Below are 13460 nucleotides of genomic sequence, written 5' to 3' on the forward strand. Positions count from 1 at the left end.
AGGGAGTGGGGAGAACATTCTTCAGATTAGACCTGTATTTTAAATAACCTTGGCCTGTTTGCAACTGGGAAAATGTTTTTTTACTTGAGAGATTTATTTCTGTCCTTGTAACACCATGTACTATATGCATTGCACCTGTTCAGACATAAGCACAGCACATTATTATAGCTGTAGGGGCAGAAGCTTCCCAATATATATTTTTTGAAAGGAGGGAATGCTGGGGAGAATAGCCCTCTCTTTTCAATTGTTTACCGAGCAGTCTCTTAGGAAGACTTCTTCCTCATCAAGATCAATTTTCCCCGCTCCCCTATTGTCTGGGGAAACCTATCTCCAGGAGCGTCTTTCTTGAAAGATCTCATGACTTTAAAATCATCAGTGGGCTTTGTGTAGTCTGCCTGTCAAAAGAGATATGTTTACACCTTCCCTGCATGTGTTAGAGCTATAAGGTTACGGAGCAGAATGGCTGAAACGTTTCGGCGCTCCATGCTAATATGCACAAAAAATGTATTTATGATAATCATATGGACTGTCTGAAACAATGCATTCCAACATCCTGTAACATAAATAAGAAAGGTGGAGCCAGCCGGCACCGAACTGTTTATTTGCCAGCAATCCTGCTCAGCCCCGTATACCTTTGCTACGCTGCCTCAGCCTGGCAGTATTGAACCTGTTGCTGCATTAGCCGAGTTGTATTTTGCTAGATAGGGGAAGGAGGGTTGTCTGCTGTCTGGTAGGAGGGCTTTGTCTGTGTGCGCCTTTCTCTCTCTCCCTCTCTCGCTCTCCCTGTCTCTCGCACTCTCGCTCGCTCTCGCTCGCTCTCTCTCGCTCGCTCTCCCTTTCCCGTCTCTGTGGTTTGTAAGGTAGGTTGCAGTGTGTGTATATACACAACATCAAGAGCAGGAAAATGGACTCATTAGGGAGGGAGGCAGTCATTACCACTCACACTGTACTTCCAGGGAGACAGCGACTATGAGGAGACAAACTGAGGACTGGGGAACAAGGTAGGCCAGTCAACTTTTATAAAACATAAAAGAATAAAGCCTCTACTCTCCTTAAACCACCACCAGTTCTTTATTTCCCCCCCCGCCCCCCCTCGATTTTTAATTTAGAGATGTAAGTTTGCCAGACCTATTTGCTAGCTTAAAATTCGGAACATCTATAGAAGGCCTTACCCTCTACAAATGTTCCCCCCCCCCGAATTATTTAAGGGTGTGCCCCCTTGTGATTCACTTTAATTACTTTTTTTTTTAATCATGAAGGAAACAAATACGTTTGTTTTCCAACACTAGTTCCAAGTAAATCAATATCTTTCACTCTTTTAAAACAGCTCTCTCCGTATGTTTGTGGGTCTCTCTGCTTTTTCTTTTCTGTTTATGCAGTTCCATCTGTCCGTCCATATATCATGTTTTCCTTATTTACTGCTAAATGGGGGTTTATTAGTATTTGCCAATGACTTTTAACTGTAATGCCGGTGACCAGGGTTAACGGTGACTCTCGTTCTTTGTTTTCTATATATATGCACACTGTAAGTTTGAAGTCCATGCCTGGCATACAGTAAATAAAAGCAAAAAAAGAGAAAGCAGGTTCCACTCTTTTTGACAGGATTTTTATTCAGAGGTTTTGCTGTTTATCTGTTTTGGTGTGGGGGCAGAGTGGGTTAATTTTGGTTCTTGTACATGTACTTTTTCCTCCTGGATATTTTTAACATCTATTTTCATTATTAGTGTTTTTGCAGTTTCCTTTGCTAGGAAGAAAGGAGACATATATTCTAACTTTTATGTTGCTGATCTAATGTAACATTATGGAGGCATCACTAGGTTAATAAGAATTCAAACTTTCTAAGAGGGAGTTTGTATCCTTGGCTGCCCCCCACCCTCCCACTTTATGCATGGTTATGCTTGTGTTTCCGTGTGTACTGACGGGGAAGGGAGGGGGGAAGGGAATAGATATTTTTTACAGTGGTGGCAAATTATGAAATCTATCGAGCCATTTTGTCCAGAAATAGTAACTATTTATTTACCATTTTTCATTCCAAAAATATGCTGCTTATTTGTATTTTCAAACATCGAAGCTTTTCTCTGAATTGATTTTTTTTTTTTACTTTTTTTTTTCTGGGGAGGGATTTGTGAATGCATTTCATAGCCCATTTAGCATTGTCGAGTTTTTGGAGCCCAGATTTATCATGGGTTCTAAAGACTGCTTAAACTGATCCATTTGAAATGGTCTTTTTATCTGAGCTCTTGTCATTTCTGTTGGAGAGTAAAACTGCTACTCTGCTGGTAACAAAAAAAAAAAGAAAAAAAAAAGAAAAAAGAGAAGGGATAGTGGAAGTGAGTTACATAAAGTGTTCTGGAGGATCCTAAGTAATTATATAAAATGGACGCTGAACGCTGGAGATCTCTGAACGCTAACAATCACCTTTTTTAATAGAAAATTATTTATTTAATAGCAAGAGGCGGACTTCTTCAAAACATGCATTAGGCCTTCCTTTTAGCACAAAGAAGTCCATAATGCAATATTCCTAACCCACCTGAGACTGCCTAGGAGATTCTCCAAAACCTTCAAATCCTTTGAAATGTTTCTTAAAAATCCATTATTTTGCAGCCAGAAAGAACTTTTGCTGCCAACAGGTTTTTTTGCTGTTGTTTGGTGGGTTTTTTTTTAGCTGTCCTTTAACTTACGAGTCCCCATTTCTACAGAAGTGCCTCCTCGCTGAACAAACTAAGTTAATTGAAATCCAAAGCAGGAGATCTATTCACTGGCACTGTAACTACAGAAACTACTTGCTCCATTTTATTAGCAGCTTTTCCAGAACATGAGTGAAACTTTTCAAGGTTTTATATATCAGTGTGCCAAAATTTGGTGGCTTGTCTCTTAGATAGGGAGGGACATTTATTGTTTACTATTTTTTCCCTCCTAATTTTCATTCAAACTTTTAAATTAATATTTTGTTCATAGATTTTAATATGTATGTTGCTCTAAATGACCTGTTAACTGTAGCAAGGTATTTCCTCCTCTCCTAAAGTTTGAATCTCAGGCTTTGAAAACTCAGATTGGTCGTAGAGGGGATGCTGAAGTTATGCCAAAAACAATGTAGAGGTCTTAAAGGTGGATTTGCTGATGCCTCTAGATGGTGGTCAGCCTGGAGTGGGGCAGCAGGAGTGTTCACAGCCATCCTGCTCGTGGTGGGATGGGTGAGGGGTTTTCAGGCACCTGTCATTTTCTCCTGAACCAGTGCAGGTGTATGTTCCTCAACATCCCAGGTTTTTTGTAGGAGAGCACATGGACCTGTCCTCAGGTCCTTGTGCATATACTTTTAGCAGAAGCCCAGGCTTATCTGAACATTTTGAAAAACTTTAAAAATTATGAGATACCGCTTGATTTTATGAAAACTCCAGGCAAAAAGAATTCAAGTAGAGAGTCACAATAGCAGAAACATTTTTTCATTATCCGGTAAGATTTCTTTCTAATAGTAAAATCTTTTTCACTAGGAGGATGTAATTTTTCTTGAGCCCCAAATATATTCTATCAACAAAAAAAAAAAAAGACAGAAAAAACCAGACCAAACAAAAAACAAACAAACAAACAAAAAACCCAAACAAAATAAATCTTAGCTCTTTCAATAGCACAAAGTCCGTTTGCAATCTGGATACAGCAGCAAAGGGTAAAGTATGCCTGAGTAAACTTAAATCCAGCATATGGTGATGTAGCTGGAACTCGGGGAATGCCAAGCCCGTTGGCCAGGGAGGTAGGGCCAGGTTTGCTGGCGCGGGGCAGCGCGGGGTGCTCGGGGTCCCTGCCCGCAGCCCGGGCAGCTGTGCGGGGCAGGGCTGGCGCTGCTCCTTGGGTCACACTGTGCTTTATTTTAGTGTTGGAGCAGACAGTTATCTAACACACCCACATGAGGAAGTGCTCTGGAGCAGTTATTTCATGCCTTGCCATGCCCTGTAGCTAGAGCGATTTTGGGCTGAATGGCGTGTGTATGTGCCGCTCTCACTCCTGGGAGACGAGAAGCGGTGCTGTTGGGGTTTTTGTGTGTATGTTTTTGTGCTGGGGTTTTGTTGTTTTGTTGTTTGGGGTTTTTTTGTTCGTTGGTTTTGGTTTTTTTTAACAGGACCAAAGATGGGATATAAGACAGTTAAATCCAAATACCAAACAAATACCAAGTCAAATTACTTTTAATAGTGGAGGATGTTGTTTTTCTCTTAAAGCAGGAAAAAATATCCATCTTGTTTATTTTGATAAAGACAGTTGTAGCAATTTCCTGAGTTGAATATATCATTATTATAAATATTACTCACAGTTTTCCTATTTTCACATTTTCTTCATAGGCCCAGCTTATTCATAAGGGAAAACAGCTGCAGAATATTAAAAAAATTGTAATATTATTTATATAAAACTGTGATGTAAATAGGGAATAGTGTCCCCTGCTAGAGAATTCTGTGGGATGGCTTACAAATCCCATACAAGAGAGATTACAGTCTTAGATAAATTGTTACTTAAATCGTTTCAAGAAAACCTTGCTCAATTTTGCAGACCATATGAGGTTTTAAGCAGAATAATTTGAATAGAAGTTCTGTTTAGAAATTGATGGCATGCTGTGGCCTTATAGATTTCAGTTGGTTTCACTCCAGTCTGTTTTTATAGGACTTCTTTAAACTGCGATCTGTATGGTAAAGAGCTTCTGCTGAAAGAGATTCATAAATGTTAATGGGAATTTAAAGACTGAAATTTAACTTCATGTTACTTTTTTTTTTAACAAAACTTTTAGAAAATCCAAATCCTTTATAAAAGTCTTTTTTTTTTTAACTGAAACAATGCACTGGAAATAGTTACTGTTAAAGAATAACTTGTTCCCTCTGAAGGGTCTGACATTCACAGTGTGGTGCAGAGGGAAAATGATGGCAAATCACAGTGAAACGGACTTCTCTGTGCTGGTTAGTTTGGTCCAAGAAAATTTTAGAAAGTAAACAGTATTAACTGTGAAAAATAACTTGGCTTTCAAACAATTTATCAATGCCAGTTTTCTCTTGGTGAAAAGTAGTGTTTGACCATACACCAAATTTTGAGACACTTTTGTAAGATCTGTACTGTTTTAACTGGAGGAGATTTTCACAGATCTATTAAACTTTCAGTGAGGAGTAACTAAAGGCAAAGGCTTTTGTCCAGGTGTTTTTTAGTGTTGACTATATTCTTGGTTAGTATTTATTATAAAAGTTAATGTTTAGTTCTAACGGCACGGATCCAATTCTCCTCTAATAGGAGCATTTCAGAATGACTACTGCTTATGTATTTCATGTTTTTTTACACTTCTGCACTTAATCCTCCAGCACCATCGAGTGCTATGACGGCATTTTGACCGCCCAGCGCTAGCGAGAGTTCTGTTTGCAGATGGGTCTTGTAAAATGGCCACCAGAGGCACAGGGCCATGTGCCACCTCCTCTTCCATAGCTGCTGGGACAGCCAGGGCTACTGGTGCCACGGGGCAGGTTGCTACACATCCCTGAGGTTTGCAAGAGCAAAGAAGTTCAGTTTTTACCCTGTGCAGGGAAGACTGTATCTTGAAGTAGATAGAATACAGGAATGGGAAATTGGGCTAATGGGATAAAGCTGTCTTTAAAGGAAAAAAACACAGTTCTTCTCACAGCTGGCTGTTGGCTTTGGAAAAATGAGTGTGGAGGGTCCCAGGTTGTTTGAGGGGGCAGATGTTCGCCTTCCAGAGAAGCGAGCCGCTGGCTGAGTTGGCACTTAATGGCACTATGGGAGGAAAGGCCATGGACTATTCCAGACCAAAGGCTAAAATCCTTTCATGCCAAGAATGGCCTCATCCCATCAGTGACAACCTGCCCTGCCAGCCTCATGGAGGGGGGATTTGCAGGTTGTGCTGTTCTTACTGTTCTCAGGCACTGCTGCTCAAGATCTTTGATGGCAGATAGGGACTCTAACACTAACTAGTCCTACCTAATCAAACCCTGGCAGCGTCTGTAGGACTTCCTTCTTCAATACCTCATGTCATAGTTCTTTCCTTGTGCTTTTCTGCAGTGGGTGTACACAGGTCACTAGGCAGCATTTTGTGTCCAGTTTGCACAAGTGTAAATGACAGTACCAGAGGTGAACCAGAATCTGTAGGGTTTTCCAGAATCTTTGAGCTACTATCAAACAGTGGTTATGAAAGTCTGAATTAAAACCAGTTGGTAACTACAGCAAAGAAGAAAGGAAACCTGAATAGGCCGTGCTTCCAGCCCTCTGCAGAGCACCTACTAGAAATCCTTCTCAGGACAGACGTGGTGCCATTCTGTAAATTACACCTGTAGATGACCTCTTAATGTTACACTTTCAGAGTGAATTTATCTTGGGGTTATGGTAGAGCTAAGAATGCAAGCAGGTATAGTGTGTCATTTGATTCAGAGGTAAATATAGCATGGGAATTACTGATTTTCCTTTTTTTTCCCCTTCTCAACTGAAAGACATACTTTCTAATATCTTATTTCTAAGATCATCAATAGCTGTGTGATGAATCCCTTGACGATACAAAAGTAGGACTAGGAAAGTTGTGTTATGGACTTCAGAGTTGTCCTTTCAGCTGTCTGAAAGTTAATTATTGATTTTTATTTCCTCCCTAGAGATCCATATGCCTGTCTTTCTGACTAGAAAGTTAGTGGTCACAGTGCAGGAATGTGAAAGTTATTGTCATGTGGCAGTGCAAGATTTCATGGGCAGGATGTCAGGAATGTGTAAGATGGAGGTTGACATGGGGAGAAAGTGAAGAAAGACAACTAGGTGAAAGCTTGTGTCCACTGTCATTTTATGTGGGTTGGATGTGGAGCCTGCTATTCTCCATGGCTCTGGCTCCTAAACTCCCAGCAATCTGAGAGCTAAGTGAGTCACAGGCATTAGTGACAGAGGAATGCTGAGAATAAAAACAAAACAACAACAAAAAAGCCAACCAAAAAATCTCATTGTTTAGGCACAAGCACAAGAAAACCATGTTTAATTGCTGATGTGCTCCCTCTGCTGGTTCTCTAAAACTAACAAATGCTATTCCCAGGAGGCCGGGCCACACCCTCTGGGACACTGCCTGACAAAAATTGTGCCAAATGAATGGCTTTGAGCACTCTTGCAACGAGCAGTAGTAACAGCAAAAGTAGTCTTCTGATCAAGAGTGTTAAAACCTTGGATACCAGGCATGACTGCTGAGAGGTCATGAAATCTTCAATCTCTAATTCAGCCTTTTTTTCCCCAGCCTTATATTTGATAGGTGTTCCTTTTCCTATGATTTCCCAAAGTTTGTATTTTCTGTTGTGCTGTGGTTGCTTTTAGGATTTTTCCCATCTGAAAGTATTTTATCATATGTTCTCATTGATGATTTTAGTTTCAATTTTAGTGTGTGTAGTATCTGAAGAAGCCCTAATGTAGTTTAGGCTTTGGCAGCTTCCAATTCTTTCTGTCACTGTCAGTTAAATCTGCTCGTCAGCTTTATACTGTTGTGCCCACTTCATCCTGTCCTTTGGCTTGAATACTGGCTGTTTTTTCAGGATACTCTTGAACATCCTTCCTCATTGTGATGAATCTGTATTTCTTTTCCAAACATAGACTGAATTGTTTAATATATTCCCTACACAGCATATTTCCCCAGTAGATAAGTTTTTAAAATCCAGCATTTTGTGCTTTTATGCTATGAAAAAATGTCTGAGTCCTGGGTAAGATTGAGTGCTGAAGAGAAAAAAAAAAAACTGAAAAAAACTGTATTAATTTCCATAGAATATTTTGAATGTGTGGAAGATTTCTGACATAGTAATTATTCAATAAAAGATGGTCCTGTGTTTCCCATATTTTCCATCTATGTGGACTGTCATGAAAAAGAGCTTCGTCTTGCAGCCGTTGACACACCAGTGGGAATCAGCTGTGCAGAGCTTTTGCAGGACTGGGCTCAAGTTTTCTGTGGAGAGTAATGAAAAGTTTCCTTTCTGCAAGTCTCGTGTTTCCCATCTAGGTGACTGCTTATTAAATCTTTATCCAGTAGGGACAATAAACCAGACAGCCTGGTGGGTAGCTAATTGTCTGGAGTGACTCAAGCCACGTATAAATCTCATTTGTACTCAGTACGTTGACTCTCTCTGGCCTCGTCGCTCTCTCAAGTATTCATTCATTTTGAGGCATCTAGAATGCAATGCAAAGGAAAGGATCCCTGGTCCTTGTATCTCAGTGTCTCAAAGGATACTCCTTCCTTTCACAGGCCCTGCAGTTTGGGATCCCATCCTTCTGAAACCTAGTGCAGGGTACTGGCCCCCGTGTGGGCAGTCACAGCACTGAGGCCTCATCACCCTCCTTTCTCCAGGTCCCTGGATGGGAGGAATTGTAGCAGGGTTTGGCATCACTGTGATAGCCTGCCATCCTGCTGTACCTGCTCTGGGGATAAATAGAGAGTACAGTGCCTGGGGCTACCAATCTGGCACCTTTTGCTTGTGCTAAACTAATACAAGTGATTAGAAGCGACATGAAGGCCCAGCCCGTCCTGGCGGACCATTTGGAATCCAAGCCCTGTTTTGTAATTTCCAGCATTTCATGAAAAAACTGCTTTTATTTCCTCTCCAAGCCGTGGCCAAGTTTGGAAAGCTTCAAAGCTTGCTCCAATTGGATAGATAAAGTGTTTTTAAGATGGCGATGTATCCTAAAAGAGCTGGTTCCTTCTTGACTATACTGGCCTCAAATCATTTATCCACCAAGTCAGTCAGGCTCATCCTGAAACATTTCACTGCTGTGAAAGCAGCTGCTCCTGAATGAAATTAAAAGCCAGTTGTGCTTTTGCAGTACAGTCAGCTATGCACAACTTTGTGTCGGACAAGAGAAAGCTCAGTTATTTTTCCCTAGTGCTGGGCATTTCTGGATTCTCAAATTAACTTGCTCTTTCTGTTAGTCTCTGAGTCCCTTTTGGGACTAGATCCCAAATTGGGGACTAGATCCCAATCCAAGCTCTTCTTAATACTTTGGTCGACAAACTTTTTTTTTCCCAGTGTGTTTACAGGGATCTTAAATATTTTTATAAGTACAAAGTCATAGTGCAGTATCAGTTTCTGAAAGCGATAGAAGGGTGTTAGCTATAGCTGTACTAGCAAGTTTTATCCTTCCTTCTTGAGTTTGTGCCTTGTGATCACCCTGAAGTGCATTGCAACTTCTTTCTTTAATCTAATGGCTTCCCTTTAGCCTCCCCACGAAGTTTTTGAATACTTGTGGACTTTCTCTGGCATGTCAGACTAGAACTGACACCTGAAGTCTTGGGGTTTGGGTTTTGGTTGGATTTTTTGTTTTCTTTTTGGAAAGGTTTTTACCACATGGAGGTTAAGAGCTAGTGTTTACTTAGGTAGTTTAGATGACAGTAAAACTGTTCTGCCCTTCTCATGCAGGCCGTATTATGTTGTATCTCAGGTGAATTTAGCATGTGTTTTTGAGCCATGTAATTTCACAGCATTCAGCCCTAGGTTGTCTTGACCAAACTCCTATTAAAAATTGAGCTATCTCAGTTAAAACAGTCTCTGTGCTGGAGTGAGAACCCTCTTGTCTAGATCACATCCATATCCAGCCCTGTGATAATTTATTCTGCTACCAGAATTTATTTAACTTTCATTCCATATCTTTTGCAGGTAAAAAAAGGTTGAAAGCAAAAAGGAAGTGAGCTAAAATGAACTTTTCTGTAGTTTCTTGGGGAAGTCTGCTGGTGCAGGAACACAGTTCAATAGACTGTAGGCTGTTTTAAAGAGTTATTAGAGTCTGGAGTAATGTTACTATGGAACATTGGCTTCAGTGTGGTAGAAGGATACAAATGGAGCATTTAGGAAGGAGGTTTGTGAAGAATGTGAGCAGCTAGAAGAAATAAAAGCTGAGACGCAGGCAGGGGGCAGAGCTGTTCAAAGAAAATGAGGACAAAAAGTCTGAACTTCATGCAGAAGAGGTGCTAACTTAGGTCCCACTGGCAAGAGAGGGAAAAAAATTTAGCAGCAGGGTTCTGTATGAGTAGAACCAGAGAGGAGTGGGACGAGGCCACAGCCCTTTCCTTTTTCCTTAGGAGCAGTGGGCTGGAATAACCATCATACAGTAATCCTCTTCAGAGGACTGTACTCTTAGGATAAGAGGTTCCACGTGAAATTTCTGAATGTCTGTGTATCTGTTAAAATGTTTATGGGTCGTATTTTGCCCTATGTTACATTTTTATAAAAGTGGACCAATTCCATGAAATTTAGAAGAACCAGCCTTGAACCAAGAGCTGAATTTAGCTTTGTATTTCTCCCTACTGGCTGCAGCTGGCATGTGTCTGAAGCACTAAAGATGATGCATGGTACTCCACAAGTGATTTGTGACCAGGAGACAGTTTTCTGTAGGACAGTGCTGCTGCGTTTGACCTCATTTCTGCTGTGTTAGATACTGTCTCCCTTGTGGCAGCATACATCGGTGTATTAATAAGATTATTCCAGATCTCTCCTTGAAATCTCAGTTTATGCACTTGATGAAATGGCTTGCTTTTACGAGGTGTTGGTGATTATTCTCATAATGCTCAGGCAAAGGCAGCAAAGAATTTAGCGTTCAAAATGTTGCTTTTTTTTTTCATCTGCAAAGGTTGAATCCTGAGACCCTGTGTGATTTCTTTTTTTGTTGTTGTTGCTGTTCTGGTTTGCTTTGTTCTCATTAAACAAGAAAGTGAGGTGCCCGTTCTGTCTAAGTCTTTCCCAGGCTTTTTAAGATAAAGGAGTTACTCATGTCCTTCAAAACAAAGAACAATTATCAGCTGAGTTCAGCGGGAGAATGCTCACAAAAGGTTCTAGGACAGTTTAGCCATAGATAGCTGCTGATACAGATAAATAGAACTTTGCATTTCTGAAGAAACTTATTCAAATATTTTACAGTGTTTAATGAAAGTAGCTAATTTAGTTTTGCCTAATTTCAGTAGCTGAATCAACATTATTATTTCCATTTTTTAATCAGAAACAATCGAGGCATAGAGAGAAGAAGGAAGTGAGGCCTTTCTTTCTTCCTTCCTCAGTGTATTGTACATGCAGATGGGAGTTGGTAAAGTAAAGACCATGTTCCATGGATAAAGGAAGCTCAGATGATTCTTGGCTATGTTAAAGACTATTAGGCTTCTTCTTTTTTTTTTTTTTACACCATTGTGGTATTGTAACACATATGTGACTTCTTTGCCATTAAAGTCTTATTTCTACTTCCAAAATGAGATACAAAGACTCTACAGTAACTGGATATTGAGGCAAATACATTTAATATAGCAACATGTCAACATAGTCTTTAACAGCAGAATTTTTAAAGATAAAAACATTTTTGGTGTTTTGTTAGCTCACTTTTTGTAATTACTCTCTTAACTGAGTTAAAGTAACTTCAAATTTTTGTTTTCCCATGGTTGGATTTTTCTTAGCTGGATATATTATCCTCATGAGCTCCAGTGTTAGCTTTGTCCAAGAAGTAGGTGTTTAAAAACTGGACTCTTTTTGTACAGTAATAATCAAAAGGCAAAGTTATATCTGGCTGAATTACATAGTGGTGTTGCTTGATCCATTAAATAGTTACCAAGAGAAGACAGGAGCTCCCTATCACGTATAAGACAAACATGCCTTCAAATAGTTACATTGTCCTGAACTTCTTGAGTGTATCTCTGCAATGGCTGTTAATGTCTGAGAAGTGCCATGAGGAGAGAACAAAACAGTCCCTAAGGGTCCTTTGGGCACGGCATTTAAAGAGGATTGTTACTTGTCTGTTTAAACTTGTCACTGAGGCCAAAGCCTATGGGAGCCTGCAGGTGCTGGTCTGGGCAGAGCACAGGTGTGTTGCTGCTGAGGCATCTCTCAGAGAATGAACAGTGGGAGGAGCTGAGTTGCTTGTATATTCAGCCTGAAAACTGTACAAGGAATAGCTGCATTTAACTTTTTGTTCCTTGAGAATGAGATTCTCAAGATCTTGAGATCTCAGTTCTTGAAAACTTGCAAACAAGTTTTGGGTTTGTACCACTCTCTGATATTTTTTCGCTTCCCAAGAGCCAGTTTTAATGTCTGTTGACGCTTAGAAGACCAGATTGGAAGGACAGCAACAGAAAGTTTTATTAGCCAGCACAATTAATACTTTCTTCCTTGAGAGCCAAATTCATCTAGTTTAGTATGTTTACAAAAGAAAAAACTGGAATGCACAATAAGGTTTTGCCTTTATCAGAGACATATGGATTCACCATCACTGGATGTATTTGTGAGACTATAACAAAGAACACTCCTCAGGCATGTCTCACATTTCAGGGGTCAAAGGGCAAATTGGATTAATGTCTCTCCTAAAAACTGGATGAACCAGCTTTTTCATATGCAATTTCCAATTTTAGTAATCTCCAAGAAGCTTATAAGAGCCAGGATGGAGTCAGTAAAACCTTGTCTTATTAACCTCTGAAGGGACACAAAGGGGTTTGGATCTCGAGTCTGGTCGGAATGCCAAGTGCACCTCTTAAGTACTGCCATACTGTCTCAGCCTGCTGGAACTTTTGGCTGACACAACCCAGTAAGGTTCACAAAGTAGATGAGTAGAGTAGATGGAGACCAGGTTTACTGGGATAGTTCCCACCTGAGAAAGGCAAGTCAAGCTTTTTTGTACAGGAAAGGCTTTAAATATCTTTCCCCCTTCTGCATCCCCTAAGTAGACGTCTTTCCCCTGTTCCCCTTTCACACATATATGACCTTTCTTTTAGATTGAATGGTCTCTCAGATTCATTCTGCTGATAAGCACTGGTCCTTTGAGAGATCCTCAAGTCAATTGTATTTGAGTCCTCTTAGTCTTTAAGGTATTGTGTCCACTTTACATGCAAAATTCAGACACGGGGATATTCTACAAATGTTCCCTACTGCACAGTTATCTCTACATGCTGTTAGCTTTTTTCTGTCATTAAACACCTTCAGTGTTATGCATTTACTTTAATAAATCAGTTTCTGGATTTGGTTTTTAACTTACTGAGGCACAACATTTACCATATTTAATTAGGATGTACACAGTCTTCAAAAATGCCAAAGCAGTGCTTTATAGGATACACCATTTTTCCTTCTGGGTCCTGTGAACTTTTATGTATCTATATGGGTTTGGGGGAAAGATGGGTTAAAGAGTCAACAACTATGTAGTCATTAAGTCAGCAAATCTAGAGGATACTTACTTCTTAACCATTTTATTGAACTCATGTCTTTATGTGGCCCTTCCTTGGTTTTTGATGGGGATCACTGATGTGTTTAGGAGGAAGTTCTGCTTGGCTGTCCTGTTTTTCTAAGTTTCAGTGTGCCTAAAGATCAGTGAAGTGGGAACACAGCGGAGAGTTTGGAATCTGGAAGAATAACAGGCCGCAGATTTCTCCAGACTGTCTGGGAAGCCTGAGCAAATGAGCTGAACTTCTGGGTGAACCTCTCTTAACCAGAACTGTTGAGGCTCCTTGC

General features: G+C 40.2%; 1 protein-coding gene across 4 annotated transcripts in view; it reads left to right on the forward strand.

Moving 5' to 3' along the window:
• Positions 1–765: 765 nt before the first annotated feature.
• ZBTB20 (zinc finger and BTB domain containing 20) overlaps positions 766–13460 on the forward strand; it is a 445196-nt gene continuing 432501 nt past the window's right edge. For all 4 annotated transcript variants that reach the window (XM_030955850.1, XM_030955680.1, XM_030955758.1 and 1 more), the window contains exon 1: positions 766–1001. The gene's annotated coding sequence lies outside the window, so the exon portion shown is untranslated. The remainder of the gene's footprint in view (positions 1002–13460) is intronic.

The sequence above is a fragment of the Camarhynchus parvulus genome, chromosome 1, assembly GCF_901933205.1.
Source record: "Camarhynchus parvulus chromosome 1, STF_HiC, whole genome shotgun sequence".
Lineage (NCBI taxonomy): Eukaryota > Metazoa > Chordata > Aves > Passeriformes > Thraupidae > Camarhynchus > Camarhynchus parvulus.